The sequence below is a fragment of the Leopardus geoffroyi genome, chromosome A3, assembly GCF_018350155.1.
Source record: "Leopardus geoffroyi isolate Oge1 chromosome A3, O.geoffroyi_Oge1_pat1.0, whole genome shotgun sequence".
NCBI lineage: Eukaryota > Metazoa > Chordata > Mammalia > Carnivora > Felidae > Leopardus > Leopardus geoffroyi.
In genome coordinates this window covers 25116905-25144743 of record NC_059336.1, presented here as the reverse complement: position 1 = coordinate 25144743, position 27839 = coordinate 25116905, and the positions used below count along the sequence as shown (strand labels likewise).

The window sequence follows — 27839 nt, the reverse complement described above, 5'->3', positions numbered from 1 at the left end:
CTGTCACATTCTTAAGAGGAACTTTATGCTTGAGGGAGTTTGACCGAGGTTAGCTTTTCCCAGAAGAAATGTTTTTTTTATTTTTTTATTTTTTTTATTTAAAAAAAAATTTTTTTTTCAACGTTTATTCATTTTTGGGACAGAGAGAGACAGAGCATGAACGGGGGAGGGGCAGAGAGAGAGGGAGACACAGAATCGGAAACAGGCTCCAGGCTCTGAGCCATCAGCCCAGAGCCTGATGCGGGGCTCGAACTCACAGACCGCGAGATCGTGACCTGGCTGAGGTCGGACGCCTAACCGACTGCGCCACCCAGGCGCCCCAGAAGAAATGTTTTAAAATCTGTGTTTTTCCCCACCCGGGGACCTTTCTGCTGACTGAATCCTATCTTTCCCTATCATAAGATCATCCTGGATCTTCTGGATGAGCCCCAAATCCAAAGAATGAGAAGTGTCCTGATAAGAAACAGATGAGGGGCATCTGGCTGGCTCAGTTGGTAGAGCATGCGACTCTTGAACTTGTAAATTGGAGCCCATGTTGGGTGTAGAGTTTACTTAAAAATGAAATCTTGAAAAGAGAAGAAACAGAAGAAGAGAAAACAGAGAGAAGAAAGCAAAGAGACAGAGGTGGAGCCAGAGGATGGAATGATGTGGCCACAGGCCAAGGGATGCCCCGGGGCCACAGGATCTGAAAGAAGCAGGGAAGGATCCTCTCCTAGAGCTTTCCGAGGGAGCCAGGCCCTGAGGTCACCTTGATCTCAGACTTCCGGCCTCCAGAAAGGTAAGAAAATAAGTTTCTGTTGTTTTAAGGCAGGAAGTTTGTGGTTATTGGCTATGGCAGCCCAAGGAAACTAATACACCCCCCAAGTCCTTGTGTCGGTGGAGCTTTGAGAATGAAGGATCAGGCACAGTGAAGGCTGCCACGGGACTTTAATGGGAACAAAAAAATCTTTTACTGCAGATCCCCCAGGAGACAGGAGCAGGGGCTGTGCCTCTCACATCACACATCAGGTACCAATTGAGCTTCTCCATCTGTGCCTTCCCTCACTGCTCACGTCTCTCTCCTCTTGTGCCCCAGGAGCTCTCCTCTGTTTTCCATGCTGTTCAGCCCTGTCCTCAGCTGAACAAGAGTGCCATAGTTACCCGACTAGTGGTTTTCTCTGCCTCCTCCCTTGAGCCCTTGAGAGTCTCATTTTTTGAGTTTTCTCCCTGTAACCATCAGGGTCTTTACTAAGGCGTAAGGTCTGAAAGGAACCCGAGTGGATGGAAAGAGGATTCTTTTCACTGACAAGCCCCAGTTCTGGGCTGGGCTCCTCAGGAGACACCTCTCTAGGCTTCTCTGTGGAGACACTGTCTCCACACTCCCCACCCTCCACCCAATAGCTTTCTCTAAAAACTAATGAGGTGTAGGGGCGCCTGGGTGGTTCAGTCGGTTAAGTGTCTAACTTCAGCTCAGGTCATGATCTTCCAATTCACGAGTTCTTCCAATTCACGAGTTCGAGCCCCATGTTGGGTTCTGTGCTGACAGCTCAGAGCCTGGATCCTGCTTCAGATTCTGTCTCCCTCTTTCTGCCCCTCCCCCACTCATGCTGTCTCTCTCTCTCTCTCTCTCTCTCTCTCTCTCTCTCTTTCTCTCACAAATAAATAAACATTAAAAAAATAATAAAAAAATAAAAACTAATGAGGTATAAACAAACGACTGGAATACATGAGATAAACCTCAGTACTTCCTGTTATTTCATATTTATCAGAATGGAATGAAATAGTGGATGCAGTGAGGTATAAACAGGTCCCTGGACGCACGGGGCTGCTCCCCATTTCAGGCAATTTGGAATGTACTGGACAGGAGTGGAGCAGTGCCATGCAACCAGTGGGTGATTGCTCTGGCAACACTGCAATGTGCAATGCGCTGTGGCTTCACAGATTTCCAGTTTGTCCCCACCTGGTGCCTGGCACTTAGCAAGTGCTCGGTACATGTCTCAAGCTGAACTCTGAATCTGGCTTGCACAGGTGATTGGTTCCCACTCAGTACTGCCCTGAGGCGCAAGCAAGGGGGATCCCCTGCTCCAGGCTTATGCCTTAGGGGCCTCATGCTTTGGAGGGCGTTCCTCAAAGGATGTCCCCTCCTGGTGTCAAACTAGGTGGGGCTAGCAGTGGTATTCAGGCCTGGTACCCTAGACCCAGACCTTATCCTGTGTTAAATCTTGGTCGCCAGAAACACCTCCCTCAGAATTTTCTAAGAACCACTCTGGGGTCTAGGACTGGCTAGGGCTGGCAGTGTCATCTAGGTGGGGCTTCCTGCACCTGAACTGGGGGTCCACGTGGGTTCTTGTTCCTCTTTTTCCCCCTCTTTCGAAGTGGTCTCTAACCCTCTACGACACTTATGGATTTGACCAGATGATCTGAGAAGATCCAGGATCATGACTATGGGGTGTTCCGAGGGCCTCATGGCTAGGACCTGCTTCAGAAGGATGGTGTAGGAGCAGATCACTCCTTGTGGCTGGTGTGTTATTTCTTTTGTGGCATCGTGTAAGATTGCGTCTGCTGAATGACGCTGACACAGATTTTACGGGACTCTCATATCAGACACAGGAAGAGGTTCAGAGCTCTGGTCTATTAATGGTCTACCACTGACCTTTGGGTTTGACACACAGCTATGGGCCTGTGCATTGGCTCTTGCCCATTTATGTTCCAACTACAGTGTCACCACTCGTCTGCAGCACCCATGGGTAGTAGGGTGGCAGCAGGTGTCCTTATCCTATGTGCTTTCTTCTGTTGGACCCAGCCCCTTCTGCAAGCTTTGGGTCATGTGTCAGTCTTCTGAGTATAGTTGTGTGCCTGCTTCTTGTTCTGCAATGCCAATGGGCCCTTTCTATCAATGTCCCTTCTTGCCTCTGATTGATTGATAAGGCAAATCCTACTCTTCTGGGTTAGCCTTAAGCTGAGGACAAACGTTCTTTACACTAATGGTCCTGTTCTTGTTCCACCCATGGTCCCCTCATCTATGCTCCCTGCCGGGAATGGTGTGTAGCAGGCAGGGGTGAGGTCAACATTGACATAGATCGCATTTTGGGAATGCAGTGATTCCAGCTCAAAGAGTTCAAGAGAAGACATGGTTGGACACTATAAAATTCCAAATGGTAAATTCAGTGTGACCAGAAACGAATTATCATTCACAGATTCCCCATACCCTGGGTAAGACTTCTATCAGTAGCTATCATCAATGAAGCACTACCTTTTTTTTTTTTTTTTTTTTTGGTAACAAGACAACTCATCATTTTTTTAAATGTTTGTTTATTTTGGGGCACCTGGGTGGCTCAGTCGGTTAAGCATCCGACTTCAGCCCGGGTCACGATCTCGCGGTCCGTGAGTTCGAGCCCCGTGTCGGGCTCTGGGCTGATGGCTCAGAGCCTGGAGCCTGCTTCCGATTCTGTGTCTCCCTCTCTCTCTCTGCCCCTCCCCCGTTCATGCTCTGTCTCTCTCTGTCTCAAAAATAAATAAACGTTAAAAAAAAAATTTAAATGTTTATTTATTTTGAGAGAGAGAGAAAGAGGCAAGCAGGAGAGGAGCAGAGAGAGAGGGAGAGAGAGAGAATCCCAAACTGTGCAGAGCAGCCAGCACAGAGCCTGATGTGGGGCTCGATCTCATGAACTGTGAAATCATGACCCGAGCCAAAATCAAGAGTCGGACATGAGGCACTACCTTTCAGGGAGTCCGTGGAATCCAATATTGACTGGCTGCACAGTGGATGACACAGCCCCATGAGTAATGGTGTAACAAGCATTAAATAAATGGTATTAGGGAAATGCAGAAGCAAGATCTATATTGTTTCATTAGAAATAGGGTCTGAAGAGTATGGCATTTTAAGCCATAACAGTTGATGCCTGTTTTCTCATAGTGGGAGATATAACAGCCTGGAGCAGCACATTTGACAGTAAAGAACAGGAAGAGATGGGTACCACAAAGAATCTCCATGTGTGCTGATTGAACAATAAACATAAGTGCCACTTCCATACCCATTATTCAGAGACTTCTCAATAATTCACTATATGTCATGTGGGCCCAGGAATTTTATATTTATAGTCAAATTGTTTAGATAGGCAGGGCTCCCCGAAGCATTTGTCAAGGACCCCATGTGCCCTAGGGACAGTCCTGTTCTCACTTTCAGACACACTGTCTTTCTGGAGCTCACATGTGTACCCTATACCCATCATCCTCCTTCTAGTATTAACACCCTGATTTTCCTCTGAGAATACACTCCACATCATCATCACTCCACATGGGATCTTATGAAACTGAATTTACCCTCCACTCTGGGGATGAAACCTCCTGACTTAGCACATCTCACTCCTCTGGCCCCAACAGTTGGTTCATGGATGGGCACATGGCCCAGCCAAAACAAATGAGATATAGTGAGACTTGGGATTCTGGAAAGGAGATTCTGTTTCCTGCAGTATGTACAACCTAAAAGTATATAAGAGAGCTGGGTCCTCTACTGCCTTCTTGCTACCATATGAGGCCTGGAACTGAAGCCAGCAACTGAAGAGTCACAGAGAAGAGGTAGAGGGAACTGGGATCTGGTGAGCTCATCTGATCTCCTGATCAAGCTACACCTGAAGCCAGACACACTTGGACCGGGAGCCAATAACATCTCCTTTTACATGAGCAATTTTAGTTAGATTTCCTATCACTTGCAGCCAGATTAAACCCAAATGATTATCACATCTTCGAGTAGTTGCCTTTATTGCCCATATGCCAATGACTTTTTATTTATTTTTATTTTTTTAATGTTTGTATTTACTTTTTTTTGGTTTTTTTTTTGAGAGAAAGAGACAGAGATAGAGCTCGAGCAGGGGAGGGGCAGAGAGAGAGAGGGAGACACAGAATCCAAAGCAGGCTCCAAGCTCTGACCTGTCAGCACAGAACCCAACACAGGGTTTGAACCCATGAACAGTGAGATCATGACCTGAGCTGAAGTTGGACACTTAACCGACAGAGCCACGCAGGCACCCCATCCCACTGCCTTTTCTATTCCAATTTTTTTGGCTTCCTAACAAAATGGTATCATGAAATATCCATTATCCTCTGCCTGTTTTCTATTTCTGCCTCTTTCCTGCCCTACAACTGAGACTTCTTGACATCTACTGCAGGCTTAGTCCTCTTCCAGTTACCAAAGGGAAATTCTGCCCTAAATTGGAGAAGTCAATAACTCCAGCCCCAGGACAGACTCAACTGAATCATTTTTTTTCCCATCCCATAGCCTGTCCAGTCTTTCCAGTTTATAACTAGATTCCTCACTCACCAGTCGCTAGGGTCTCAGTACGTCATGTGCCTGAGATTTTTAAACCGGAATAACGAAATAATCCAATTAACAAATGGGCAGGAAACTTGAACAGACATTTCTCCAAAGACATACAGATGGCCAACAGACACATGAAAAGATGTTCAACATCACTCATGCCTGAGGAAATGCAAATCAAAACCACCATGAGATATCACCTCATACCTGTCAGAATGGCTAAAAACAAAATGAAACAAAACATACACAATAAGCAAGTGTTGGCAAGGATGTGGAGAAAAAGGAACCCTCTTGCACTACTGATGGGAATGCAAACTGGTATAGCCATTGTAAAAAACATTATGGAGGTTCCTCAAAAAATTAAAAATAGAATTACCATAGCATCCAGTAATTGTACTACTGGGTATTTACCCAGAGAATGTGAAAACACCAAGTCAAAAAGATATGCACTCCTATGTTTATTGCAGCATTATTTACAATACCCAAATTATAGAAGCAACCTAAGCATCCATTGAAGAGAATGGATAAAGAAGATGTGGCATATATATACAATGGAATATTATTCCTATAAAAAGAATGAAATCTTGTCATTTGCAACAACATGGATGGATCTAGAGAGTATAATGCTAAGTGAATTAAGTTGGTCAGAGAAAGACAAATACCATGTGATTTCACTGATATATGGAAATTAAGAAACAAATTTAAAAAAAAGAAACCAAAAAATAGACTCTTAACTATAGAGAACAGAGGGGATGGAGATGGAGGTATGGGTGAAATAGGTGATGGGGAATAAGAGTACACTTATTGTGGGGCCCCTGGGTGGTTCAGTTAAGCGTCCAACTCTCGATTTCAGCTCAGGTCATGATCTGGCGGTTCCTGAGTTCAAGCCTCATGTTGAGCCCCGTGCTGACTTGGGATTCTCTCTCCCCCTCTCTCTCTGCCCCTCCCCAACCTCAAAATAGATAAATAAACTTAAAAAAATTTTTTTAAAGAGTACACCTTCTGTGATGACCACTGAGGAATGTATAGAATGGTTGAATCACTATATTATATACCTGAAACTAATATAACCCTGTATGTTAGCTATAACGGAATTAAAATTTTAAAGTGTTGAGAGAAAACCCTACCAACCTTGAAATCTGTACCTGTCAAATCATCCTTCACAACAGAGAAATAAGCCAAAATTGAAGAAATGTGCTGCCAGTCAGTATGTCTTGCAGGAAGTATTAAGAGAGGTTCTTGGGGGTGCCTGGGTGGCTCAGTCGGTTAAGCACCAGACTTCAGCTCAGGTCACAATCTAGCATTTCGTGGGTTCAAGCCCCACATCGGGCTCTGTGCTGACAGCTCAGAGCCTGCAGCCTGCTTCAGATTCTGTGTCTCCCTCTCTTTCTCTGCCCCTCTCCCGCTTGCACTCTGTCTCTCTCTCTCAAAAATAAATAAACCTTAAAAAAATTAAAAAAAAAAAAGAGGTTCTTTAGAGAATGACAATGGTATAGGTCAGAAACTTGAATCTACATAAAGAAAGGAAAAGCCTTTAGGAAGGAAAAAGTGAAAGTAAAAGAAAAATGTCTTATTCTTAAAAAAGTAAAAAATAAACTGGAAAACCAGAGTGACCTAGTTGCCAGATTAAGGGCACAAATAAAGCCACTGTTTTTAATTTTCCACTCATTCAAATCCTTTCATGCCCTTATTTGTACAAGGGCCAAAATCTCCCTCTTTAGTCTTCCCCTGATCCCTGGATTTTCAAAGCCTAGGGAATAGTTTGGGTTTAGAGCATTGGTCCAGTTCCAGTGCCACCCACAGAGAGAACTAGAAATTCTGATCAGTTCACTACATTGTTTCTCACTGCATCACCATGTCAAAGACTGGTCTCTGTTAAAGACTGGTCTCTGGGGGCTCCTGGGTGGCATCCGACTTCGACTCAGGTCGTGATCTCATGGTTCATGAGTTCCAGCCCTGCATCCGGCTCTCTGCTGTCAGTGCAGAACCCACTTCAGATCTTCTGTCTCCCTCTCTCTCTGCCCCTCCCTCCTTCTTTCTCTCAAAAATAAATAAATATTAAAAAAAAAAAAAAAAAGACTGGTCTCTGTAGTCCCGTGGATGCTTGTCCATTACTGATGGTTATCCTGGCTAGGCTTCTGCATAGCCCTCAGTAGTGCCCCCTTTGGGCTCCTTCAAAGCACTTATCACAATTTAAATTACATATTTGTTTGTTTACCTGCTTATTGTCTGACTCCGCCACTGTGTGTAGGTTCCACCGGTGCAGTTTCCATATCTGTTTTATTTACCACCACTGTATTTGAGCAGAATTGGTGCTGAACAAGTATCACCTAAATCAATGTAAGAATGAAGAAATGCATACATGCATGAATGAATAAATGAAATGAAGTTTCTGAAGCAATGGAGAGACAAGACGGAAGGTGGTTTCCAGAGATGGAATCTGGACCCACCCCTTTGGAGATGTTCTGAATCCTCACTGCAATATCCAGCTATTTCCCATAACGAATTAGAAAAGGCAGATAAAATGAGACTTTTTTGCCATGCTTTCCCTGTGTATTAGGATACAAGGGGAAGTTCTCACTGTGGCAGTTTTAAAATATAGCCCCCGAATTCTTTGATACTCCTTTTAACTAGTGGTGGGATCTATATCCCCTCCCGTTGAGTCTGGGCTCTGTAAATGCTTGACCAATGGTAGAAATGATGTACCAGTTTCTAGGCACAGGCCTTAAACTCAGTTTCTACTTCCTGTCTTTTGGAACTCTCATTCATGAAACCCAGCCACCACACTGTGAGGCAACCCAACCCAAGGAGCTTTGAGTAGACGTCCACATGGAGAGGAACTGGCAGCTGGCACCAACTTGCCAGCCATGTGGGTGAGCCCTTGTGGAAATTGGTCCACAAGACTCAGTGGAGCTGTCCCAGCCAACACTGCATAAGCAAAAGTGAGCTGTGCCTCCTGAGCCCTGTTCAGATTGTAGGCTCATGAGAAAAAATACATGATTTCTGTCTCAAGCCACTATATTTTGAGTGTTTGGTTATGCAGCAGTTATAACTGGGACACTCATGAAACTTCAGCTTGTACTCTTCCATAATGTAGTTTGACTCAGTTTCCCTGTTCCATATACCAGGTCCCCTTCTGGGCCTGTATCCTTGAGAGGCAGCTTGCATCTGATCCCATCTATGGTGTAGGGAGGGGGGCTCTTCTGTTCCCTATGTCTCCAGTCCTGAAGGAGGATTGCTTAGCCTGTGAAACTACCACCTGCCTGACCTCTCTGGCAGCCCATGCTGAGACCTTGAGTGTTTCATGGTAGACTGGCTTTGGAGCTTAGGAATGAAATGTGGGTGTCATTTTAAGCCAGTTCCCAGCCCTTTTATTCCCATGGCTGTATTCGTCAACGCTTTGGCAAAGAACTAAAGCAGAGAATTTAGCAGAACTTAGCAGAGGTGGTCTGTCGGTTGGGGAAGCTATGTGCTAAGTTCAATCACCGCATTTTTTGTCGTGCCCTGTCGCTCTGTGCGGATGCAGACTCTAGACTCGGGGGAACCATCTTTGAAGCCTCTAAATGATTCTGAAACATGTTTAGATGCCGTTTAGCCGCTTGGATGAACCAGTGACTGCCTCGTTAATCTGACAAACTGTTGCAAACAACTTGCTTGCTTCCCTCCTCCTGGCATTGGGCACCGGCAGCCTCCTTACCTTGAGGACACTTTAAATTGTAAGAGGCTAAGGAAGCTTGGTTGTGGAAGCAGACAGATGTGAATTCAAATAGCAGCTTCATGAGGTGAACCTCTCACATTTCTGTGATCTTGAGCAGGGAATGTCACCTCCCTGATGCTAGGTTTTCACATCTGTTCATGGGGATAATGCCAATTTCAGAAAGCAGCTAGAAGGAGTCAACGAGATAAGGTACACAACCTACATTTTAGCTGGGTCTGCCAGCCCTTTGAGAATGGCCCAAGATAGGTTCCAATCTCCCATTTGCCCTTTTTTGCAAGTTCATACTTAATAAGTACTCAGAACAATGTCTGTTAGAAAGTGCTAGAGAAAGTCCTGTGGATTGTATGGATCACTTTTGTGCCCCTTCGACTCCAGGCTTCTGGTACGTCTGTTTGGAAAAATGGTGAGGTTCGGTGGTTAAGAGTGTGGACTCTGGGCACAAACTTTCTGCGTTTGAATCTTGGTTCCAATACTTACTCTAGGTATGATCTTGGATGAGCTAACCTCTCTGGACTTCAGTTTCCTCATCTGTAAAATGGAGATGATAATAATAACACCTGTCTGTTAAGGTTGGTATAAAGATGAGGTGAGTTCATTGTATGTAAAGCACCCAGAACATAGACCTATATAATGTTAGCTGTTACAATTCTGCACTATGTTAACCACATGTGACATCTCACCCCTTCGTTAATTCCCACACATCAACTCCCACACAAAAATCTTTTTCTGTGGGGGTGCCTGGGTGGCTCAGTTGGTTGAGTGTCCGACTCATGATTTTGGCTCAGGTCATGATCTCAAGGTTTCTGAGGTGGAGCCCTGAGGTGGGTTCTGTGCTGGCCACATGGAGCCTCCTTGGGATTCTCTCTGTCCCTCTCTCCCCTGCCCACTGCCCCTGCTCATGCTTTCTCTCTCTTTCTCTGAAAATAAATAAACTTCAAAAAAAAAAAAAAAATGTGTGTGTCTATAGTTTCAGGGCTCTACCAAAGCATTTGGATGCAATGGGTAGAGTTAATTTTCTAAATGACTGGAAAAAAAAATTTGCCAAGATATGCATCCATATCTAGCCTGATCATAGACACTGGAAAATTAGCAAAGCGAGAAGAGTTTTTTTCTGGGTGTGTTGTTTATGTTTTTGTTTTGCTAGAAGACTTTTTTCCCACCATTCATGTAATTGATAAGACCAGCTTACCATTGGTGTCAATGCCTGTTAACAATTATACATGTAACCCAGATGTACCCTTAGAGTCTCTCACCATGGGTGATCTCAGTAAGATTGACTTGATTCCATGTTCACAGTCTGTGGGTCCACAGAGCACTCTCCAAGAGTTTGAAATCTCCAGAGAGCTCACATGCTCAGTAACATGTGCCTCTAGGGGCCTGGTTCCGGCATGAATCTCTGTGACCCAGATGTGAACCACACCTGGTCCACACCTGGACACTGTGCGTCTGCCACACACCTGGGCAAATAACCACCCAAATCACAGAAAGCATTCATGGGTATAATTAGATTTTTTTTCTCAGTTGGTAAAAAATTTTAAATACACAAAAGAGCAGAACATAATCTAACAGACACCCATGCCCTCTAACTCTCAGAATTTAATGTTCTCATTTTATCATCTGCTTCATTTTATAGTATTTGCTGTTTTTAAACTAATTGGGTTAAAAGTGAAATCTCTGTACCTGTCCCTCCCCAGAGGAATTCACCATCAGGAATTTGGTGTCTGTCCTTCCAAATCGTGTTTTTATAATTTTACTGCATGTAATGTATCCATAAATGTTTATCACACTGTTTTGCGTGGACTTAAAATGCACAAAAGGGGTGCCTGGCTGGCTCAAGTAGGTAGAGTATGCAACTCTTGATCTTGGGGTTGTAAACTTGAGCCCCAAGTTGGGTGTAGAGATTACTTAAAAATGAAATCTTTAGGGGCATTTGGATGGCTCAGTCAGTTAAGTATCTGCCTTCAGCTCAGGTCATGATCTCCTGGTTTGTGGTTTCGAGGCCTGCATCAGGGTCTGTGCTGACAGCTCAGAACCTGGAGCTTCCTTTGGATTCTATGTCTCCTTCTCTCTCTGCACCACACCCCCCCCCCACCGGCTTGTGCTCTCTCTCTCTCTCTCTCTCCCTTTCAAAAAATAAACACTAAAAAAATAAAATCTTTAAAAAATTAAATATAAATAAAATGCACAAAATGGTATTGTGTTTTATTCTCTGCAACTTGCCTTTTTATGCAATGTGTTTTGAGATCTTTGATGATACATATATATATATTAGTATAGATATTATTATTTTTTTTAATGTTTATTTTTGAGACAGAGAGAGACAGAGCACGAATGGGGGGGAGGGTCAGAGAGAGAGGGAGACACAGAATCTGAAGCAGGCTCCAGGCTCTGAGCTGTCAGCACAGAGCCTGACACGGGGCTCGAACTCACAGACCGCGAGACCATGACCTGAGGCGAAGTCGGACACTCAACCGACTGAGCCACCCAGGCGCCCCTAGTATAGATATTAGATATTAGTTAATTTATATTAACTGGTACCTAGCATTTTATTTTAAATTCATCTATCTAAAGTACTACTTGTAAACAGCTGAGGTTTTTCGAAATTTCCTGTATTTGTTGCAAAGACCAAACATTCTTGTACATGTTTCCTGGTGCACATGTGCAAGAGTTTCTCTGTAAAAACCTAGGAGCAGAATTACCAGGTAAAAGGGCATGTGCGTTTTGTGCTTCACTAGATAAATACTACCAAACTGCTCTGCAATTACACCGCTGCTAGCAGAGTGGGAGGGTTCCTGTACTGTAAGGAGATTTTTCTGAAGATTGGATGGGATGCAAATAAACAGAAAGTGGTTACATCAAAGAAATGCAGAGAAGTTCAAAATAACTATTAGGTTCATCTGTGCTTAATTGTCTTTCTGCCATTCCCATCTCCAAGCACACAGAGCCACACCCATTGAGAAATTCCACCTGCTGCTTCAACTCAGATTGTTTCTAGTCACACACCATCTTACTGACAACTTTCTCCTCCTTATTTCACTTCCAGTCCCATCTTTCTACCTCCTTCACAGGGGCAAAAAATAAGTTTTTGCTGGGGCGCCTGGCTGGCTCAGTCAGTGGAACATACGACTCTTGATCTTGGGGTTGTGAGTTTGAGTCCTACGTTGGGTGTGGAGATTACATTTAAAAAAAAAAAAAAGTCCTTCTCATTTTCTCTTGGAAAGCTATTTAATCATCCCTTGTGTTGCTTGGGGCCAGATGCTCCTGTCTCCACAATTTTACTTTCTATCTTATTAAGGTCGTTAAAAGGTTCTGATAGCAATTCCAATGTTGGGAGGCAGTTCTGACATTATCTACCTGGAAATCAGATTCTACAGGTTAAGGAATCAGTCCTACAAGGCTGCTCTTTCCCTCCATTTCAGCCACCAGTCACAAACCTGGGTTGTTACTGTACCTTTTTTTTTTTTTTTTTTTTTTTACTGTTTATTTTTGAGAGAGAGAGAGAGAGGGACAGAGTGTGAGCCAGGGAGGGGCAGATAGAGAGGGAGACACAGAATCTGAAGCAGGCTCCGAACTGTCAGCACAGAGGTCGACACTCGAACTCATGAACCGCGAGAGTCACGACCTGAGCCCAAGTCGGATGCTTAACCAACTGAGCGACCCAGGTGCCCTGTTATTATTTGTACTTCTGACAGACTGGCTATAAATCAGAAGTTCCCACAACCTCCTCCTCAGGTTTGATTAATTTGCTAGAGCAGCTCACAGAACCAAAAGAACTGTTTTATTTACTAGATTACTGGTTTATTATAACAGGACAGCCAGGTGGAAGAGATGCACAGGGCAAGGTACAGGGAAGGGGCGCGTAGCTTCCAGGTGACCTTCTCTCCCAGTTTCCCTGTGTTCACTAACCCGGAAGCTCTCCGAACTCCATCCTGTTGGGATTTTTTGGGGGCTTCATTACAAAGGCACGTTGGATTAAATCATTGGCCACTGATGATTGAACTCAATTTCCAGGTTTTCTTCCCTGTCAGGAGGTCAGGGGGTGGGACTGAAAGTTCTAACCCTCTAATCACGTGGTTGGCTGTGCGGGCAACCAGCCCCCATCCTTAGTTGCTTTCCTAAAGTCACTTCGTTAACATAACAAAGGACACTTTATCACTCTGAATACTTAGGAAATTCCAAAGCTGTTGGGGAGCTGTGAGTCAGAAAAGGGGATAAAGATTAAATATATATTGCTTCTATAACAAATCACAATATCACAGGTGGTTTCTCAAACACAGTTCTCTCTCCAAACTTAACTGACTTAAAACAACACTATTTCTTAGGTCATGATTCTCTGCTTAGCAATTTGGGGTGGGCTCAGCTAGGTAGTATTTTGGATTTGGCTATGTTCATTCATACATTGTGGTCAGGTGGTGGCTCTGCTTCTGGGGGTGGTTGACTGTCAGCTGGGGAACAGCACTGACTTGGCCACTTGTTTTTCATACTCCAGCAGTCTAGCTTGGGCTTGTTTTCATGGTGGTGGTAGGGCTCCAAGAGTGAGAATAAAAACATGCAAGACCTGTAGAGGCTCAGGCTCAGAACTGCTACAATATTACCTCTGCCTCATTCTGTTGACTAAAGCAAGTCACAAGGCCAGTCTTGTGGAGATCCAAGGAGTGGAGAAACAGAAAGTCTTGTTTGGAGAAGCTGTAAAGTCACATTCCAATGGGCCTGGATGGGGGTGGGGGCAGGTTGGGTTCTCTGGAAAACAGACTCAGATCAAGATTAGCATGCAGGAAGTTATTTAGGGATTGCTCTTGGGATGGACACTTGTGGAAGAGAGAGGAAGGAACAGGATAGAGCAGAGGGAGAAGTCTGAGCTACCAATGTCAGAACAAAGGCTTCAACTGACCTCATGGGAAACTCTTCAAAGTTGTTCTGAGTTGGGGCAAGAGGACCAGGTTGATCAATCGTTGTATGTAGGCTGCCTCAAAAAGACAGCAGGTAAGGAAATTCCCAAAGAAGGCTTACAACTAGAGGTCATCTGCTGACAGCACTTCGAGCCGAGCAGCTAGTGGATTAAATCCTTCATTCCTAAGAGCAGGGGTGTCCCTGTGTGGAATATCAGAGTTCACAACACTACCACATCTTCCTAAGAATTCTCTTTTTTCCCCGTTATTATTAAGTAAGCTCTATGCCCAATGTGGAGCTTGAATTCACACCCTGCCCCCCAAGATCAGGAGTCAATGCTCTAGGGACTGAGCCAGCCGGGTACTCTTGTAATGCTAATTTTTGTGATAAAATGAAGCTGGTGTCTATCTTGTCAGTTCAGATGGAAGAATGAACACTGGAGGTCACATCACCCCCAGACACGGCAGGACTGGCCAGGGAATTAATAGGTCTACGCTCAATGGATGGGAATGCTTGCTCATCTTTCACAGGAAGCTGTAGGACAAGTAGTTAATCAGCACTAATGAAATCTCTAACATACAGAACAAAGATTTTCTCAGATTCCAAGTCTTTTGAGATGGAATAGACTTCTGGGGCACGAGGCAAAGCAGCACCAGAAATTATTGAGTAATACCAGCTTATATGGCCTTATGGGCCTCCAATCAACAGCGTCTACCTTTTCAGGAGACCCCTGCCCCAAAGTTTGTCCTTGAAAACCCTCACTTGCAAGCCATCAGAGGGTTCAGAACTTTTGAGCATTAGCTCCCTGTTCTCCTGGGTGGTGCCACATCAGCTGATTGCCTATCTGTGTTCATGGCAAAAGCTCAGTGTCAGTTTTTATTGGCTTACTGCGCATCAGGTGGACAAATTCTCATTTGGTTTAGTTACAACAGTTGTCACTTGTTATATATGTATCCGTTAAACATTTGTAATCGCTTATTGAATGTGTTTCATAAGCTATGCATAGATTTTATATGAAGGTCCTTTGAGCGCAGTCTTCATGGTTTCATTGCTCCTTCATCTAGGTCACCCACTGAAAACTTAAGGAATGAAGAGAAACTTTGTTTTGTTCCATCAGAAATCTAGGCGAGAATAATTTCAAACCATGCTGACAATGGAGTCATCAAATTGCTGTTAAGGTAGAGATGTGACGTCGTTCTTTGCAGTAGGAGGAGAGGGAGAGGCTAAGGTCTGGGTCATGGAGCAATGATCACTCAGAGGGGAATGAGGAAGCCAGGATGGGAATTTGGCTGGAGGATCAAGCTGTGAGAGGAAAAAGAGAATGAATGAGGCACCAAAGAATAAAGAACTAGCCCCAACAGGGCAGCCCTTGAGATCTGGGCAGATGTTTTATACCTTGAAAAGGCAAGTTGCTGTTATGGTAGAATTCCGGGGGCATCACCAAATCAGAATTTGGAGAGCTGGATGGAGAACTCTTTCCACCTGCAGCAAAGGAGAATCCTTGTGAGCACATAGAGACAACTGCTTTTTGGAAACAAAGGCATTGACCTTTATATGGAGGTTGACATGGGGACACACAGGGCAGCCAGAAAGGAGGAGATTACAGGAGAAGTGGTTAGCAGTAAGGCCTGAATGAACCATAAAATGTGAGGGCCCTCAATTTACAGTGGAGAAACCAGTTAAATGATGGGACTGAGATCACACCACAGTTGTTGTCCATTTTTAGCTTTCCAGATCTACCCTTCACCTTCCTCTTCCTGGGGGCTGTGCCACAGAGGCTCACCTCTATGGATTATGTCAACAGGAGCCTTTACTCTTTGGCTTCCTGTTGGGTTTGCCCAATGTCAGGTGCCTGCAGGAGACTAGAGGATAGGAAGGAAAGAGAAATGAGGGTATTTCTTCCCCCAAGGTCCCTTTGCACTGGGGCCATGGACTGGAGCCATTCTAGGAGACCCCTTCTACAACTTCAGCTCTTTTCACATTCCTGTAAGTATCCCCACTCCTTGCCCCTTCAGGCCTGGAGTCTTAATGCCCCCCAACTGTTGCAATCTCTGGGGTGCTTCCCCATCCCTCACTTGTTTTCCTTGACCCTTCTTGAGCCTTTATAAATTCTTTATTCTCCTTATTTCAGTTGAGTGTGCCATCTCTTTCCTAATGCAACCTTGACTTGAGCTATCTAGTTTAAAAGTTTTCATTTATAGTTGCCCCTCTTGACTGTCCAGACTCAGAAACCCATACTTGTGCCTGGAGAATTCGCCATCATATGAGTCTTAGTAGGAAGTAGAACTCACTTCCCAATGTAGAATGTGGAGGAAGTGCTAACTATTTGCTTTCCCAACCTCCCTTGCAACTAGGGTTTGGGCAACTAGGCTCAGGCAATCAGAGGTACGCATTAGACTTTGAATGAGAAGCAAGTGATACAAAGACCCAGGGAGAGTGGAGAATGGAGAGGCCTAATCTAGTGATGGTGGCTAGAGAAGCAACTGTCTCTGGGGCAGCCCAGGTGGTAGGGCCCATGGCAGTCACTAGTGTCAGGTGTGCAGCTTTAGCAGGGTCAGATGGGCAAGCTGAAGGGTCTGGTACTCTGTGGTGGGGGCAGCAGTGTTCTCACCAGACTAGCCTGTGTTTCTGCCTCTGTGGTGGCCAGGTCTGGTTCTCTAGCCTTCCCAGTGGTGCAGAGGCTTTTCGGTATCTTTTCCACAGATTTCCTTTTCTGCATAAATCTACCAGAATCAGTTTCCAGTGCTTGCATTTGTGAATCTCAACTGGTGGAGGTTTCCTTGGAACCCAAGTGTGGAGCACATCCAGTCCTCACCAGGAACCAGAAAAACAGCCCTCGCCATGCTACTTGGCTCAGAGTGACCATCAATAATTGTTGCTATTGGGGCACGTGGGTGGCTCAGTCGGTTAAGTGTCCTACTTCGACTCAGATCGTGATCTCGTGGTCTGTGAGTTTGAGCCCGGCATCAGGCTCTGTGCTGACAGCTCAGAGCCTAGAGCCTGCTTCGGATTATGGGTCTCCTTCTCCCCTCCCCCACTCCCCCACTCATGCTCTGTCTCTCTCTATCAAAAATAAATAAACATTACAAAAATAAATAAACATTACAAATTAAAAAAAATAATTGTTGCTATTGTTATCTTCAGCAGCAGCATTTTATCATCATCATGATTCAGGGCCTTGCGGAGAGTAATCAGAGCAGATGTCTAAACTCAAACACCTGGAGGAGCCAGGCAGGCAACAGGAATAGGTGAGGTGGAGCCATGCATAAGAATACCATGGGGCCAGGTGAGGACTATGGAACCCCGGGAGGGTGCGTGCCTGTCTAGAGGGAACAGCTACTTCTCAGCAGCAGCCTTTTTTGCCGCATGGAATGGGAGCCCAGTGATACCAGACTTTCCACAGTTTCAAGAGAAGCCAGAAATCTGGATTTTTATGGGACGCATGATGTTTTCAGTTATCAGTAATCTAAAAAAATGCTGAATAGGCCAAACAAACCCTCCCAGGGCCATGATGGGCTGCAGATGCCAGTCTGTGTGTTCTGAATGTAAATCTCTGGGTCCAGTTGAAATTCTCAGGGAGAGAATCCAGTTGGGTCAGATTTCTTCCACTGACTCAGTTAGCTATGGCCATGATCCACTGCCCACTCAGCAGGGAACGTGGTGAAAACACTGAGAAGCGAGTGTGGGCAGGAATGTGCTGAGAGAAGAGTGGGCCGGAATGTCTCTCAGAGAAGAGAGGCAGGCACTGAGGAGCTTCCCTTCCCCAAGAGTTGCTTCTCTGTGGATAACAGGGACACTGAAGGCGGATACATCAGGCATATGATAAGCTCCAGTAACTGCAAACTTAAGATACGGCTTGTTTACCTTACATAAAAATGTGTCTGAAAAAAAAAATGTCTGGAGGAGGCAGAACAGGGCTGGTACAAAGGCCCAGATATACCTACATGATTCCAGACTCTGTCTTCTCACACCTCCACGGTAGCACGTAGGCTTTTGTTTTCATGCTTATAGCCTCATAGTTGCAAGCTGGCTGCAGCTGTAACCATCATGACTATGTCCCAGGCAGGGAGAAAAGGAATCGAGAAGTAAGGGATGGCCCTTCTGTAAGGATTTCCCAAAAATCCCCAGCATATTTCTGCTTCCATCTCATTGGCTGGAATTGACTCACATACCCATACCTATTCACAAGGAAATTGGGAAGATGAGTACGTTGCAGCTCCAAACAATAGCAGGGTTCTATTCACTGGAAACGAGGATAGTATAGACCTTTGGTAGGCAATCAGCAGCCTCTGCCACCTCCTCTGAATATGTACTAGGTACCAGACTCTGGCTAAGCACTCGGGACTGAAAACCACAGCTTTTACAGCTGAAAGATACAGAAGTGGTTGAGAAACCCAGTGTGGCTGGGCCTGGTTCCAAAGTGAGAAAATCAGCTTCTGGTTCCTTATAGTTCCGCCAGGCCTCCCATCCTTCCTGACCCCTGCCTAGCCCTCCTGCTGTCAGTGTGGCCCCACCACGGCCCAAGCATGGTGGGGAGGATGTGTGATTAACACCACTAGCAGTTTCAGGAGACACCCAAGAGACGTTCCAGAGAGAAATATGTAACTGGCACATCTGGTTTATAATGTATATTAATCCCTGACACGTAATTTGAGTAATATATGTAAAGCAAAAAGTCCAAGTGCTGATTTAGGAGCCTTATTATTACCCTGTCAGCAGAATTCATGTTCTATTTGCACAGCACTCCGGGTCCAGCATCTCATCTAGGGCAGCAGGAAGGAGAAGGCTTTCTGACAGATGCCAGCTGATGGCGGAGACCCCTGCTGATGGCAGTGGGGCGTTAGTCAAGTGCTTGGAGCTCCCGGTAGGGTTGGCAGGAGCTCATCTTGGCAAAGAGGACTGTGGAGCTAAAACAAGTTCCAGCTGGGACTAGGGACACGTCCATCCCCATCCCTCAAAGGAAGAGGGCTGGAAAACCATGGGTTTTGGGGTTCAAATCCAGTTCTGCCGTTTTCTTACCATGTGACTTTGGACAAGTTCCTTCAGCTTTCTGAACCTCAATTTCCCCATCTGTAAATGGGACTCATGACAGCACCCACCAGGAAGACTGTTATGAGATTTAAAGAAAACATTTTCAAGGGGTGCCTGGGTGGCTCAGTCAGTTAAGCATCTGACTCTTGATTTCAGCTCAGGTCATGATCTCACAGTTCATGGGATTGAGCCCTGCGTGAGGCTCTGTGCTGACAGCACGGAGCCTGCTTGGGATTCTCTCTCTGCCTCTCTCTTTGCCCCTTCCTCATGCTCTCTCTCTCTCTCGAAAATAAATAAACATTAATATATATATATATATATATATATATATATATATATATATATGTATGTATAAAAGAAAAAAATTTCAAAACCAAACAAACCAGGTACCGAGCATTTACTATGGGCCAGGGCAGTGTTCCCAAGTTTTATATGTATTATCTCATGGAGTCCTCACAACAACCTCATGAGATAGATACTACTATGACTTACTCCAGATTTACAGTTGAAGAAAATGAGGCACAGAGAAATGAAGAAACTTGCTCAAGGTCATGCAGCTAGTGACTGTAGAGCTGGGGTTCAAACCCAGACAGTCTGACCCCAGAGCATACTCTCTGATGTACTTTGGTAGGCTGCTACTTTATGGGAGGCACTCAGTAAAGAGTAATTCTATACATCTCAGGGATGTTCAATAGAACTGCCGGTAATGATGCAAATGTTTTATAATTCCATGCTGTGTCACATAGTGGCCGCTAGCCACAGATAGCTATTGAACATTTGAAATGTGGCTAGATTGGGGCGCCTGGATGGCTCAGTCAGTTGAGCGTCTGACTTCGGCTCAGGTCATGATCTCAGGGTCGGTCGTGAGTTTGAGTCCCACAATTGAGCTCACTTGTTGCTGTCGGTGGGGAGCCCACTTCAGATCCTCTGTCCCCTCTCTCTGCCCTTACCCCACCCACTCTCTCTCTCAAAAATAAACATAAAAAAAAAAGAAATATGGCTAACTTGACTAAGAATCTTAATTTTTTAAATTTAATTTAAACTAATTTAAATTTAAACAGTCACTTGTGGTTGGTGACCTCTGTGTTGCTCTAGGCTCCCTGCCCCCAAGCCCTGCTGGCAGAGTTTAACCCCTTACATCTGGTGGGCTGGAACCTCAGAGAGGCTCATTGGAGCCTGCCAGGTAGGGCTCCAATAATAAGGTTGCATGAACTGAACAAGGAGAGTAAGAGTTCAGTCCTTTCAGTGCCAGTTAGAACATGCTCCAGCACCACCTTTCAGGATGTTGCTCCTTTAAGATGAATGGGGGCTCAAGATCCCAAACCCTTCAGAGAACCCCTTAGCAGTAAGCCCCGGGATCCCAGACAGAGCCCCAGTAAATGAGATTGTATGACAGACATGGTTCCTACCTTCCTGAAATTGGCAGTCTAGTGGGGGAAAAGATATTAAACAAATGACCACTCAATTAATTATTTAGTAACAATTAATTAAAGTCACATCTGAGTGTATGCCAATGTCACAAGTGATAAAATGGCAGTAAGAGAAAGTGCCTTGGGAACGCTCAACAGAGAGCAGTTAATTGGATATAGGGTTTTAGGAGATGGATTGGTCAGAAAAGCATCCAGAAAAAAGGAGAACCTGGAGTTTGATCTTAAAGAGTTGGAGATGCTAAGTGTGAAATGTGCAGGAAGGGCATTCCAGGCAGAAGGAAGAGCATGGGCAAAGGCACAAAGGTGTGACAGTACTTCAAGAGTTCAGATGAAAGAACATCGTGATTCAAGGGGCAGTGAGACAGGATGCGCCAGGAGATATCAGCGGTAGACCACATTGTGAAATGTCTTGAATGTTGTGCTCTGTGGCTGCCCTTTTTCCTAGGGGTGAGGAAGTTTTCCCAGCAGAGGGGAGCAGTTAATTTGTTTTATTTTTATTTTTAAATGTATATTTATTTTTGAGAGAGAGAGAGAGTGCGTGCATGCACGGGAGCAGGACAGGGACAGAGAGAGAGGAGACAGAGAATCCCAAGCAGGCTTTGCACTGTCAGTGGAGAGCCCGACTCGGGGCTGGAAACTATGACCCTGAGATCATGATCTGAGCAGGAATCAAGAGCTGGACGCTCAACCAACTGAGCCACCCAGATGCCCCAGTGGTCAATCTGTTTTAAAAGGTAGATTAGGCTGCATTGGAGAATGTGGAGCTCTGTTGTTCTCCAGCTGGGTAAAGTGTCCTTTCTGGTCTCTCCAATTCCACCTTTGGTCCCTCCAATCCACTCTCCTTACAGAGGAAGCTAGAAGAATCTTTTTTCTTCTCTTTTTTTAAGTTTTTCCCATGGTTAAAAAGCCGACATTATAAAAACACATGTGCCTTTCCCACACACCCCCTTCCCCATCCACCTCTTGCCACCCTTAGGGATTCCTCAGTGAATAACCTAAGTAGTTTCACATGTATCCTTCCAGATTTACCTATGCATGCAAATTTTCACACTTCTCTGATCCTTTTTTTTTTCCCACTTAATAGTGAGATCTCCCCACATCATTATAGAGAGGATTCTCATTTTCTCTCTTTTTTAACATAAAACTTTTGTAGGTTCACATGCAGTTATAAGAAATAATTCTGAGAGGTCTTGTGTACCATTTATCCAGTTTCCCTCAGTGGTGACCTTTTGCCAAAACCAACGTATTACGTTAACATCACCAGCGTATTAACACTGATACAGTCAACATACAGAATAGTTCCATCACCACAAAGATCTCATGTGTTGCCCTGGTATTGGCACATCTGCTTCCTCCCCACCACTTCCTCCTCATCTTTTCTTACCCTTGGTCACCATCAATCTGTCCTGCTTGTCTATAGTTCTGACATCTGAAGACTGATATACAAATGAATCATATAGCTTGAACCTTCTGGGATTGATTTTTTAACTTAACATAATTTCCTGGAGATTCATGCAGGTTGTTGTGTGTATCGTAGGCCTGTTTGTTCCTTTTCACTGCTGATCAGCATATTGTGGTTATGGACATGTCATAGCTTGCTTGACCATTCACTCATTGAAAGACATCTGGGCCGTTATCAGTTTTGGGCTATTACAAATTAAACCGCTCTGAACATTTGTATACAGATTTTAGCGTGAAGATTCATTTTCATTTCTCCAGGATAATTGCCCCAGAGTGCAGTTGCTGGGTTGTTTCCAGTTTCTCTGTGTCTGCACCAGCATTTGGCATTGTCACTATTTTTCATTTTAGCCATTCAGATAGGCATGTAGTGATATCTCATTATAATTTTGATTTACAGTCTCCTGATGGCTAATGATGTTGAGCATATTTTCATATGCTCATTTGCCTTCTATCTATCTTGTTTGGTGAAATGTCTATTCATGTCTCTCGTCTGTTTTCTAATTGGATTGTTTTTGAATTTGTTATTGTTGAGTATTGAGTTATTTGTGTATTCTAGATACTAGTCCCTTGTCAGATATGTGGATTGCAACAATTTTCTCTTAGTCTGTAGCTTGTCCTTTTATCTTCTTAACAGAGTCTTTCCATAGAGAAAAAAGTTTTAATTTTAATGAGGTCTGCTTTATCAGTTTTACCTTTTATGGATCATGCTTTTAGTGTCAAGTCTAAGAACTCATTGCCTAGCTCTACACTCCTTTACTACTTTGCTAGTACTGCCATAACACAGTACCATGGACTGGTGGTATAAACAACAGGAATTTATTTATTTATTTACTTACTCACAATTCTAGAGCTAGAAGTTCAAGATTAAGGTGTCAGCAAGATTGGCTTCTCACAGGATTTCTCCTATGTGTGTCTATGTCCTAATTTCCTCTTCTTATTAGGACACCAGTCATATTGGATTAAGACCCATCCTAATGACCCCATTTAACCTTAATTATCTCTTTAAAGACCTTATCTCCAAAACAGTCACACTGAGATGCTGAAGGTTAGGACTTCAACATGAATTTTGAGGGGGACACAAAGCCCATAACCACCCCAAAGATTTTTTTTCTAATTTTTTTCTGAAAGTTTCATAGTTTTGCATCTTACATATGAGTCTGTAATATTTTAAGTTCATTTTTGTGTAAACTGTGAGGTTTAAGTCAAGGTTTTTTGTTTTTCTATTTTGTTTTGTTTTGTTTTGCTTATGGATGTCCAATTTTCCATCCTCATTTGTGAAGAAGCCTATCCTCCCCCCTTGAATTGTTTTTTTGTTTAAAAAATTTTTAAGTTTTAATTAGTCAGTCAGAGAAAGACAAAAATCATATGACTTCACTCATATGAGGACAAAACAGATGAACATAAGGGAAGGGAAACAAAAATAATATAAAAACAGGGAGGGGGACAAAACAGAAGAGTCTTACAAACATGGAGAACAAACTGAGGGTTACGGGAGGGGTTGTGGGAGGGGGGATGGGCTAAATGGGTAAGGGGCATTAAGGAATCTACTCCTGAAATCACTGCTTCATGATATGCTAATTAATTTGGATGTAAATTTTTAAAAAATTAAAAATAAAGTTAAAAAAATTTTTTTAAGTTTATCTATTTATTTTGAGAGAGAGAGCACAAGCAGGGTAGGGGCAGAGAGAGAGGAAGATGAGAATCCCAAGCAGGATCCACACTGTCAGTGCAGAGCCTGATGAAAGTCTCGATGTCATGAACCATGAGATATGACCTGAGCTGAAATCAAGAGTCAGATGCTCAACCAACTATGCCACCTAGGTGCCCCAAATTGTTTTTGCGTTAGGCATATATGTATGAGTCTATTTATGTATTCTCTATTCTGTTCTCTTGATCTATGTATTTTTCCTTCTTCCAATATTGAATTGCTTTGATTATTGTACTTATATAATAGACTTTATTATCAGGTAGGGTAATTCTTCCCACTTTATTTTTCTTTTTCAGTATTGGTTTAACCAATCTAAACTTGTTCATATCTATAAAAAATAAAATAAAACCTTGCTGGGATTTTGATAGGAATTAGATAAAACCTATAGATCAATTTAAAGAGAATTGACATCTTTACTACATTGAGTCTTCTGACCCATGAATATGGAATGTCCCTGCAATTATTTAAATACTGGCTATCTTTCATCAGCATTTTATAATTTTTAAAAAATTTGATGCTTATTTATTTTTGAGAGAGACAGAGAGAGAGAGAGAGAGAGAGAGAGAGACAGAGCATGAGTAGGGGAGGGGCAGAGAGAGAGGAAGACACAGAACCCAAAGTAGGCTCCAGGCTCTGAACTGTCAGCACAGAGCCTGATGTGGGGCTCAAACTCATGGACCATGAGATCATGACCTGAGCCAAAGTCAGACGCTTAACCAACTGAGCCACCCAGGCACCCCATAATTTTGTAATTTTATAATACAGATCCTGCATATCTTTTGTTAAGTTTTAACCTAATTCTTTAATTATATTTGGAGTTATACTAAATGGTATTGTGTTTTTAATTTCAGTTTCTACATGTTTGTTATTAGTTTATACAAACATATTGATATCTGTGTGTTGATCTTATATCCTATGACCTTGTTGAACTTGTTTATTAGTTCTAGGAGGTTTTGTATTTTTTGTTTGTTTGTTTGTTTTTTATATTTTTAGATTCCTTGGTGTTTTCTATATAAGGGACCATGTCATATGCAAATAGATGTGATTTTTTCTTCCTATCTTTTTTTTATTTTTTCTTGCCTTATTGCACTGGCTATAACTTCTAGCAGTGAGAACAGACATCCTTGGCTTGTTCCTAATCATAGAGAGAAATATTCAGTCTTTCATTGTTAAGTATGATATTAGCTATAGGTTTTTTGATAGATGTTCTTTATCAAGTTGAAGTAGTTTCCCCCTATTCCCAGTTTGCTGAGAGGTTTTTTTTTTTTTTTTATCATGAATAGGTGTATTTTGTCAATGCTTTGTCCACATCAATTGATATGATCATATCACTTCTCGTTAACCTGTTATGTTGAACTGACTTGTTATTCCAATGTGTGTGTGTGTGTGTGTGTGTGTGTGTGTGTGTGGTGGGAGGGAGTTTTCCCCATACCAAAAAGCAATTCTCCCACACCAGCTGAGTGTCATACAGTTCATCTCAATTCTTTAAAAAAAATTTTTTTAACATTTATTTTGAGAGACAGAACAAGACAGAGCATAAGTGGGGGAGAGTCAGAGAGAGAAGGGGGACACAGAATCCGAAGCAGGCCCCAGGCTCTAAGCTGTCAGCCCAGAGCCGGATGCAGGGCTCGGACTCACGGACCGCGAGATCGTGACCTGAGACGAAGTTGGCTGCTCAACCAATTGAGCCACCCAGGCGCCCCTCAATTCTTTTTTTTTAAATGTTTATTTATTTATTTTTGAGAGAGAGAGAGAGAGTGCACATGTGCATGCCAGTGGGGGAGAGGCAGAGAGAGAGGGAGATAGAGAATCCCAAGCAGGTTCTGCACTATCAGTGCAGAGCCTGACAGGGGGCTTGAACTCACAAACTGTGAGATCATCACCTGAGCCTAAATGAAGAGTTGGATGCTTAACAAACTGAGCCACCCAGGTGCCCCTCAACTCAATTCTAACACTATCTGGAGATCGTATCAGATTCCACTGGTTAAGTGTTCAGTCCCACAAGATTGCCTTCCACTTCAGATCCAGTCACAAACCCAGGTTGTTAATCTGTGTTTCTGTTTCTGACGAACTGTCTGTAAATCAGTGGTTCCTATGACCCCTCCGTAGGGTTGATTAATTTGTTACAGTGGTTTACAGAACTCAGGAAACCCATTTATGCAATGGATTACTGACTTATTGCAAATTATATTAAAAGATACAAACCAACAGCCAGAAGAGACTTGTTGAGTTTGGAGTCTGGAATGGTGGCATGTGGAAGCCTTTTGTTCACCAACCTGGAAGCTCTCCAAACCTCATCCTTTTGGGTTTTTATGGAGGCTTCATTACAAAGGCATTATAGGTTAAATCATTGGCTATTGGTGATTGAATTCTCCAACACTTCTACCTTAGAAGGTAGATCTCTTCTACCCCAGAGATCAGGGAGGTAGAACTGAGTGTTCCAATCGTCTAAGCACATGGTTAGTTTTCCTGACAGCTAGCTCCCACCTTAGGTGCTTTCCAAAAGTTACCTCATTAAGATAACAAAAGTTACCTTTATGACTCTCCTCACAGGAAATTCCAAGGGTTTTAGGAGCTCTGTGCCAGAAACTGGGAGGAAGATCCAATATATATTTCTTATTATAAATTAGGATACCACAATTGCATACCTGTGAGGAGGACCAAATACTGACCCAAAATATGACACTTTGTCATGCGGATTATTTTGAGCTTAAGGCAATCCAGACCCAGCAAACTCAAGACAAACTCTTACCTCTCTCTTAACTACCTGAAAGTATTTAGACAGGGGGCCTGGTCAAGAAAGAGAGCTATTACTGGAGAGAATTTTTATCTGAAAGACCTGTCTGTATGGCAGGGCAAACATCTACCAAACATCTGTTCTTATTGTCCTGTAAATTATCCTCCTTCCCTTTGAAGCCCCAGATCCCTATCCCATTCCTTAGCTCAGGATGGCATATAAGCCTCAACTGACCAACTTGTCCCTGGGTCTCATATTTCTTCCTGTATGTATGTAATTAAATTTGTTTTTCTCCTGTGAATACACCTTGCGTTGATTTGATTAGTAGACTAACCAAAAGAAACTAGAAGGATAGAATAAAATTTTTTCTTCCCCTATACCTCAAATAAATCCCAGTTGGGCATGGTATATAATTATTTTTAAACACTGTTGGATTTGATTTGCTAATATTTTGTTGAAGATTTTTGCATCTAAATTCATGACAGCTATTGGTTTGTAATGTATCTTCTCCTTTCCATCCTTCAGAGTCTTCTTATGCTTGTTGTTGTGTCATGTCCAGGGTTTTTTAGTTAAGCAAGAAGACTAGGAGAAATGAGGCTATTTCATTTTGGTGGAGTCAGAAGTCCCACTCATTCCTTTTTATAATTGTGTACCATTGTTTATATACTGTAAATTATTTAACCAGTTTGTTAATGAACATTTAGATTCTTTCTAATCATATGCTGTTATGAACAATACTGCAGCAAATAACCTTGTGCATTCAGCATTTCACGCTTACTGGTAAATGTTGCTGTTATAAATTCTCAGAAATGGAGTTTTGGGGTCAAAGGGTATATGTATTTTAAATTTTGGCATTTCCAATTGCGCTCGATAGGGGTTGTACCAATTTATGTTGTTCATTAACTTTACCACAGATGAATGAGACTGCTGTGGGCTCACTAAGAGTGTCATGTTAAGGTTTTTGCCAATCTGTTGGTAAAAAATAGCAGATCAGTGTGTTTTGCACTTTTCTTACTCTGGGTTAATTTGAACATCTCTTCATGCACTTCCTTTGTTGATGAATTATCCATTTTTATCCTTGCCCATTTTAATATTGGGTTGTTTTTCTTTTTGCTTCCCAGAGCTCTTTGCATATCAAGGGATTAGCCCTTTGTCTGTGATATGAGTTACAGAAAAAGTTTCCCCAGTATATTGTTTGCTTTTTAAATTTGATTCCGCGGGTGCCTGGGTGGCTCAGTCGGTTAGGCGTCCAACTTCAGCTCAGGTCATGATCTCGCTGTTCAGATTTCGAACCCCACATCGGGCTCCGTGCTGACAGCTCAGTGGCTGCAACCTATTTCAGATTCTGTCTGTCTGTCTGTCTCTCTCTCTCTCTTTCTGCCCCTCCCCCATCTGTGCTCGCTCTCTCTCTCTCTCCGTCCCTCTCAAAAATAGATAAACATTCAAAAAAATTAAAAAAAATTGATTCTGGTATTTTTGCCATGTAGAAGTCTTTTTCCCTTTCTTTCTCCCCCCTGATCTTTCTTTCTTTCTTTCTTCTTTTCTTTTTCTTTCTTTCTTTCTTTCTT

At 43.3% G+C, this 27839-nt stretch overlaps 2 long non-coding RNA genes across 2 annotated transcripts; one reads left to right on the top strand and one right to left on the bottom strand.

The window, feature by feature from the left end:
- The first annotated feature begins 346 nt into the window (after window positions 1-346).
- Window positions 347-16857, top strand: LOC123580292. The gene is made up of 3 exons (XR_006703236.1): window positions 347-778; window positions 14969-15082; window positions 16608-16857. It is a non-coding gene; the product is annotated as an uncharacterized LOC123580292 (long non-coding RNA).
- On the bottom strand, window positions 15060-18348 carry LOC123580291. The gene is made up of 3 exons (XR_006703235.1): window positions 17849-18348; window positions 15300-15386; window positions 15060-15206 (listed from the first exon to the last, which is right to left on the bottom strand). It is a non-coding gene; the product is annotated as an uncharacterized LOC123580291 (long non-coding RNA).
- Between the last annotated feature and the right edge of the window lie 9491 nt (window positions 18349-27839).